The sequence below is a fragment of the Rhinolophus sinicus genome, linkage group LG01 (assembly GCF_036562045.2).
Source record: "Rhinolophus sinicus isolate RSC01 linkage group LG01, ASM3656204v1, whole genome shotgun sequence".
In the NCBI taxonomy this organism is placed as follows: domain Eukaryota; kingdom Metazoa; phylum Chordata; class Mammalia; order Chiroptera; family Rhinolophidae; genus Rhinolophus; species Rhinolophus sinicus.
In genome coordinates this window covers 38257777-38265135 of record NC_133751.1, presented here as the reverse complement: position 1 = coordinate 38265135, position 7359 = coordinate 38257777, and positions in this window count along the sequence as shown.

Sequence of the window (7359 nt, the reverse complement as noted above, 5' to 3'; positions counted from 1 at the left end):
GTGGATTTATAAACAAAGTTATGAGAAAAGATTCTTTAGTTAGTATATTTTATAATCAACCTATTTTCATAAGGTTCATGTCTATAGAAATTATTTTGTAGTCAAAGACCAAAAGAATAGAATTAATGTCAGATATACACTGATCAGCATCAGAACCACAAGCTCGCTAGAAATGTCCCACTGCAGACCTGTGAAACCAGAATTCACATTTTAACAAGAGCCACAGGTGACTTGCATGCACTTGAAATTTGAGAAGCAATGGTGTAGACAATAATTAGATGGAAATTTGTCTTTAAGAAAAACTGTATTCGTTATAAGTAGTACCAACATCTGACCCCTTTATATCTTTTAGTGTGGTTTGTTCGAGAATTTTACATATTGAGAGGTATTCTATTTTGTTATAATTTACTTTCTCTTATTTCTCTTTTATTGTCAATATGTTATATGTAATTTTGGAAATCATGAATTAATTCCTATTCAAGATAATAAAGGGGATGTGTATTATATGTTCACAGTAAAAAGTATGTGTTGCTCTGATAGGGCCGAAAGCTACTAAATAAAGAAAGACGTATTGAAGAAGAAAAATATATTCCCAGCATATGTGAATTCCAGGACAAAAACAATGTTTATGGAAAAACTGTGTCTATGTAACCACTGATGGAAGAGCTGTTTTGGCTGGAATAAAATTTGAATTTTGGGATTAAGATACAGAGATAGATTCAAAAATAAATTTATTCAGGGCATCAGTAGGGACAGAGCCCCAGAAAGCAGTTTCCAGGCTCTCGGCCTCACATAGAAAGGTGTTGGCTCAGATAGTAAATGGCCATCAACTGTGATTGGATGGCCATCAGCTGTGGCTAGTTGGCTGTCAGCTGTAACCAGTGAGCCATTGGCCACTAATATAACTGCTGTGGCTAGGCTAGCAGGAAAATGGGAGCTAGCAAGAAGATGGCGGCTGAGCTAGCAAGAGCTGATTGATTGCAGAGAGGCGGATGCCGCCAGTGAGACTATAGTGGTATGAGTCCCCCATCTATGGCTCCATGGGTGTTCCTTTTTGGCCTCACCATGTCCTGCGTTCTTATGTGGGGAGCGGGACCAGAGACCCCGCAGGCCTCCCCTCACGACAGCATCATCCAGAGTCAAGAAGCTTTTACAGCAAAGAAGGTGAAGCTAGAAGTGTACCAATTGCTACAAGATGCCATTGATAAAGATAAGAGTATAAAAGCCAGACCTTTAAACTACAGTGAACTATAGTCACTGTTCTGGTAGAGATGATGAGTAACAGTGAAAACATTTGGTATCACGGACAACATCTGTGACAGGGACGTGGACTGGCTTCATCATGACTGAGTACCTTGCAGAGTCGTCAAACTTAATGGAACTATACACACTTATTTTCTAAAAGCACTAGTGATCCATATTCTGTCTTTTCTATCATAATAAGTGCCTATCGACTGTGAGATAGTAAAGCAGAATTTTAAAATAACACTGTCTCTTTAATATAAAAATGTCTTTCATAACAAGTGGGAGAATGTCTGCTTTTGAAGGAAACTTGGGTTATAGCAAGAGCATTGTGAAGTAGACCTTTGGAAGTGCTTCCTTCTTAGCTGATTGACTTGAGAAAACGTGTCATCTATAAAAATTCTCATATCTACCCACTTTAAAAAACTTGGAAATAGATATTTCTAATTAATTTAAAAAATCTTTCCCCAAGTGACTGTCAAATGGGTTTTGAATTTATTTGTTCAATATAATTGTTAAGAATATAAAAATGCAACACTTCTGATTGGTTGGCAAAAAATATTGTTTCCTAAGATTTTGAACTAATTAGTAGGGGTTGGAAAAGGTGTTTAAAGTGTTCTTTGTGTGCAGGGTCTGCTCAATTCTGTTTTAATTCAGGTCCATGATGCCCTATCCGCAATTCTAAAATCCCCAAAGCTCTGAAAATCAAGTTTTGTTTGTAACTCACTTGGCAGCAAAACCTGACCTGAATTAATTTAAGGCTATTTATAATCTTTATTTTGCAATGCGCTGTGCCTATTCAGGTCTTTTGTAACAGAAACATGAGCGTGTTTAATTATGGAGTGCTGCCCCAGGACTCTGTGGGGGTGTTATAAGATGTATGAATTTTCCAAAATTCATAAAATTCTGAGTATCCTAAATTCATCTGGTGCTAAGGGTTTTGGAGCTTGTGGACATATGCAAATTCTAAGCAGTGAGCATGAGATGAGTAAAGAATTGCAAAAACTTCTTGCTGATATGCAGAGGTCTTTTTCATTGTATTTTAATGTTAAGGATCTATAAGTCTGAAATTTGTTCCCTGAGTTTTTGTTGTTATAAGGATAGTGGAGTTACATCTTTGGGCAGAGGATCTGTAATTCAAAGTTGGCATGGAAGGCAAATAGATTGTCCCACCATAGAAATAATATATATATGCATACATAAAACACATGTAAATCATATATAACACATACAAATTTTATATGTAAATATATAATATAAATATAATATGTAATATAAATATTATATAAAAATATAATGTATGTTTTATATATGTTATAAAATATAAATATACATATATAAATATATAAAATATATAAATATATAAAATACAAATATATATCCTTTTTTTTTTTCTTTTTTCTACTTTGTCCTGAAAGGGGTTTTGACTCCTGGGAACACTGAAGTCAACTGAAGCTGAGAGAAGAGAGGTTTCTGAGAAATGCTTTTGCTATGTCTAGGACGTGAGGGTAGTAGTATTTCGACTAGCCTTTCAAATAGGCTAAGGCACGAGATTGAAAGTGCACCTTTAGTATGCCAGATTGTACAAGTGTGAAAACCTATACCAGCAACAATTTAGTAATAGTGTCTATAGGGTTACATTTCTACTGGAAAATGAATAATGATGCAGGGAGATGAAAATGTTTTTCAAACCCCTTAGCTGTTAGCAAATGTTTGCCAAGAAAACACTTCCGTAATTCTCTGGAGGTTCTAAAAGATTAGAAGACATATGGGCAGGGATCCAAGTGGTTCTCACCCTGGGAAGTTTTGCCGTTCTCACTATCATTAAAGAAACCTTTTATAACAAGTCCTTCTATTTCTATTCTAAGTATAAACATTCGCTGGTATAACAAATGTAACTTTCTAAATCTAAACTGAAATAGGAAAGTGTAAAACCAAACAAATATTTTGAAACATTTTACTTGGAAAATACAAAGAATGCTAACGTATAATGGAATCTGAAGCTATATGATTTTGAGACTAATGTGTAATATCTGATTTCACCCATAACTACCGTTACGAACTAAAATGCTGAATTGGTTGTATGTTTATTTAGGTGAAGACTAAGTCAAAATTGGATGGGAAAGAAGTTTGTCTTTAATTTTGAAATAAGGATGTATGTGTCTAGGTCTAAAGGTGGTAGAAAAGAGTTCTACAGGGTAAAATTGCAAGAGCTCAAACTAATATTTCATCAACAAATAGAATATTTGCCTAGCTGAAGAGTAAAAAAAGAAATGCAACAGATGTCTTCACTAATTCATCTCCCCCTGAATTTTATATTGTCAGGGAGTAACTGATGCCCTTGCCAAATGAGGCTCATCCTGAATATTTGGTTCCCCTTCCTTGGTTTCCTGAATATTGGCTTCTTTTTATCTATAAACCAAGACACAGAATCCAACCACCTCTAATAGCTGTATGACTATCACTCCAGCCTATCCTTGTTGCTTTGTCTTCATGTTTCTACCCTCACTTCCATCCAGTTTATTCTCCATATAGCTGTCAGCGTGGTCCTTCTAAAACGAAAGTTAGATTATGTCACTCTTTCCATATCAATTAACATTAAATTCAAACTTCTTCTTAGGAATTTGCTCCCTGCCACTCCTCTGACCCATTTTCCATCACTTTTTCCTTTCTCACCTCTGTACTCCGTAGTTCCTCTACCTGATGCTCTCTCCCCAGGCATCTATCTGCAGGGCTTGCTCTTTTTCTTCTGCTCCAATGTCACCTTTTCATAGAAGGCGTCTCTGTCAGTCTCACCCGATTCTACCCCAGGAGCCCTTGTCTTTTCCTTTACCATGTTTTTATTTCTTCTTAGTACTCATCATCTCCTGACATAGTTCAGGCCTCTCGTCCTACAAAAAAGCAGAGGTTTCATTTGTGTTGTTTGTGCACTGCCCTCAGCTACTAAAAGAGTGCTTGCAATATAGTGGGCTTTCATGATGTATGAATGAGTGAGTGAATACTTATACTACACTTGATGTCTAGTCTAAAATCAATAATACATAAATGCAGTTGAATAAAACACTTTAGCTTTGAAAACAATATTATTTTTTCTTTATTATGTGTTCCTAGAGCTATTGCATTCTCAAGATCGTTTTTCCTGTAATTTACGGATTCTTTTGGAAACGAGTACAATTGCTTTTATAGTTACTTTAATATAACTATAACAAGCAGTTTGTTGTGGCTGCTCGCTTGCAGGTTGTGAAAGAATTCATGACGTAGGTAGAAATATAGAAGGAAAGATTTATTAAACTAAAGGGAGGGTCGGCTTGGCAGAGTCTGCTGTAGACTACATCTGAAGTTTTGTATTTTCTAATCAGGATATAAATTGCTTCGGCCTGTAGTGGAATATTCTATTATGTTTGGGTTTGTCTGTTGGGGTGGGGGAAAGTGCAGTTAAACTGGTTATCACGACCTTTGCATATGTTGTGTAAATTTAAGCTGGAGCCAGGAGTGAATCCCATACAAATACAAAAACCTCTCTCAAGTCACCTGGCCAGGCATGTAAGACTGAAGTAAATAGAAACACTGAAAGTGGTATACATAGTAAACAGAATCATTAAGTTTGGGAGGAAAGAAGGTAAAGAAAAGAAAGGATAGTTTTCAAAAAGTCCCAAGCAAAGTTACACTTGTTAAATCGACTTATACCAGAGGTCCAAATCTCAAAATAGAAGATTTAGTTCCACTGTTACAATCTCTCCATCTTACCACAATTGATATACAATTACTTTATTCTAAACAAGTATTTACTCTTTTAAATGGTTTTGCATGTTTTCTTACTTAATCATCATGCTGCTTTGTATATATGTACACATCCATGAAAATGAATACAATTTTAAAAGGTTTGTAAACATTGAAAATATGGAGATATTCTAAGTTTTTAGACTTGTTTAAGGAATGTCGGGAGAGTTGGACCCTTTTGGGCCTGTTGGACATGAAAAGGTTTCAAAGCAACTGCCTGAGGGTAACAGAGAAGATTCATCTCGGGTGTTCAGTTGGGGTTCTAGGTGTCAGGGCAGCCCCTTTTTACAGAGTCACGTGGTAAACAGCCCATAACCTGACCATTATTGGGAGAAATTGTGTAATATATGAATGGTCCACAGGAAGCTAGAATGAAGATATGGAGGTATAATGCTTCTGTACACCTGGGCAATATATACTCTGTTCTTCATTCTCTTTTGAGAGTTTTCATCCTAGCCACTGTCATGTATTTAAATCTCATTAACCACACTGTTCTCATCTTTCCTTCAATCACTGTTATGATTGATGGCTGAAGTGATTTATGTCAGCAGGTGACCAAGGATAAAATATCTTGCCCTGTATTCTGTTTTCAGAGTAGCATGAGTGCCATGGTTAGTTAATTAACATTAATAATGAAATGTTTCTGAACAAATAAATGAAGTGAATGGTTGCTAATCAGGGGACTGTCCAGTGGACAGAATGACACAGAAGTCCCACAGGTTACAGCAGTGAGGATTATTGGGGGCTAGCAATGGATGCAGGCTCCTGTTATCTAGATGGTCCCAAGGGGCCACAGACTCAAGGCAAGGCTGGGAGACAAGGCTGGGCATGGCAGATACCTAACAAGCACCAGAAGTTCAAAAACAAACAAAGCAGGAAGTGGGAAACTGTCTCTGACTGGGTCCCACTGGTCAGGGCAAAGCTACTGCTGGGGCTGCTACTGTCTCTGCTCAGGGCTCCCACCACCAAACACCACCGAATCCCTCATTCCTTGAGAACCAGTGCATCTAGCCCATGAGGTAAATGGAGTGGTAGTGGGAACACATAGGAAGGAGCTGCCCTTTGCCTTGGAGATCGCTACCCAAAATTGCTCTCTTGCCAAGATTATTCGTATTTGGGGAGAGGCAATTCTCTATAATAGAATGGAACTACCAAAAAAAAAAAAGATGGATCCTGGGCATCTCCAAATGACCTAGCTGATTCGGACAGCAGTGTACACATAAAAAATATCATGAGGGAAAGTTTGGGGGAGCACATTGGTATGCAAATTTTATAGAGTATTCTAAAAGTAATATGTATATTATTTTTATTATGTTTTATAGATTATTCCATGACTAATATGTATATGTACACATAAATAATATGGTTCCATTAAAAGCATTAATACAAATTAACAAAAAGAGCAATAATATCACATAGGAAAAAAACATGCAATGGATATGAATAGCTCATTCCAGTAAATGGTACAAATAATCAATAAACATGAAAAAATAATGTTCATCATTATTGATTATTGAAGAAATGCTGATTAAAACAAGATATGATTTTGATCCAGCCCATTTTCAAATTATAAGCAAGATAACACAACATTGGAAGGTATTTTGCAGAGTTATAGAGTTTCAAAAATATTTATAGATGTTGATCCAAATAGTTGCACTTTTAGAACTCTATCCTAAGAATTTAGGATCTCAACAAGATTGATATCCATGGTGATATCGCGCATGATTTATAAACCACCCAAAAGTCTGGAAACATCCTAAAAGCCATCAGTAGATGAATAGATAAATAAATGATTGGAATATTCTTCACCCATTAAAACTTATATTTAAAAAAATTTAGTGGAAGTAAACAATACTCAGTTTATAAATATTCAGTGAGATAAGCAGGATTCTAGATTGTTTGTACAGCATGATAATTCTGTAACAAACCTTTATTGTTGTATAGAAAACAAACAAAAAGAAGATATAACAAAACATTAACAATCAATTGTGTGTAAAGATTAATTTTAATTTAGAAAAATTTGTTTTCTGTGGTCTCCGAAACTTTGTATTTTTGTAAAATACAAATGTAAAAATTACAAAAATGAGCATATATTACTTTTATACTGAGAAGAAAAGATAAAAATTAAAGAGAATTTAGAATACCACTTGTCTGATAAAAATGTTGGATGTGTATCCAGATGGTTATATAACAGGCTTTCTTAATCATTATTTCTTGACCTCCTGGACAAAAAGGGGGCTCTGCAATAAAACTGACAAGTCAGGTGATGGAAAGTAACCTCCTCACAGGGTGATCTGATTATAAATTCCTAACTGGGCAGGTCATGGTGGGTAGTCA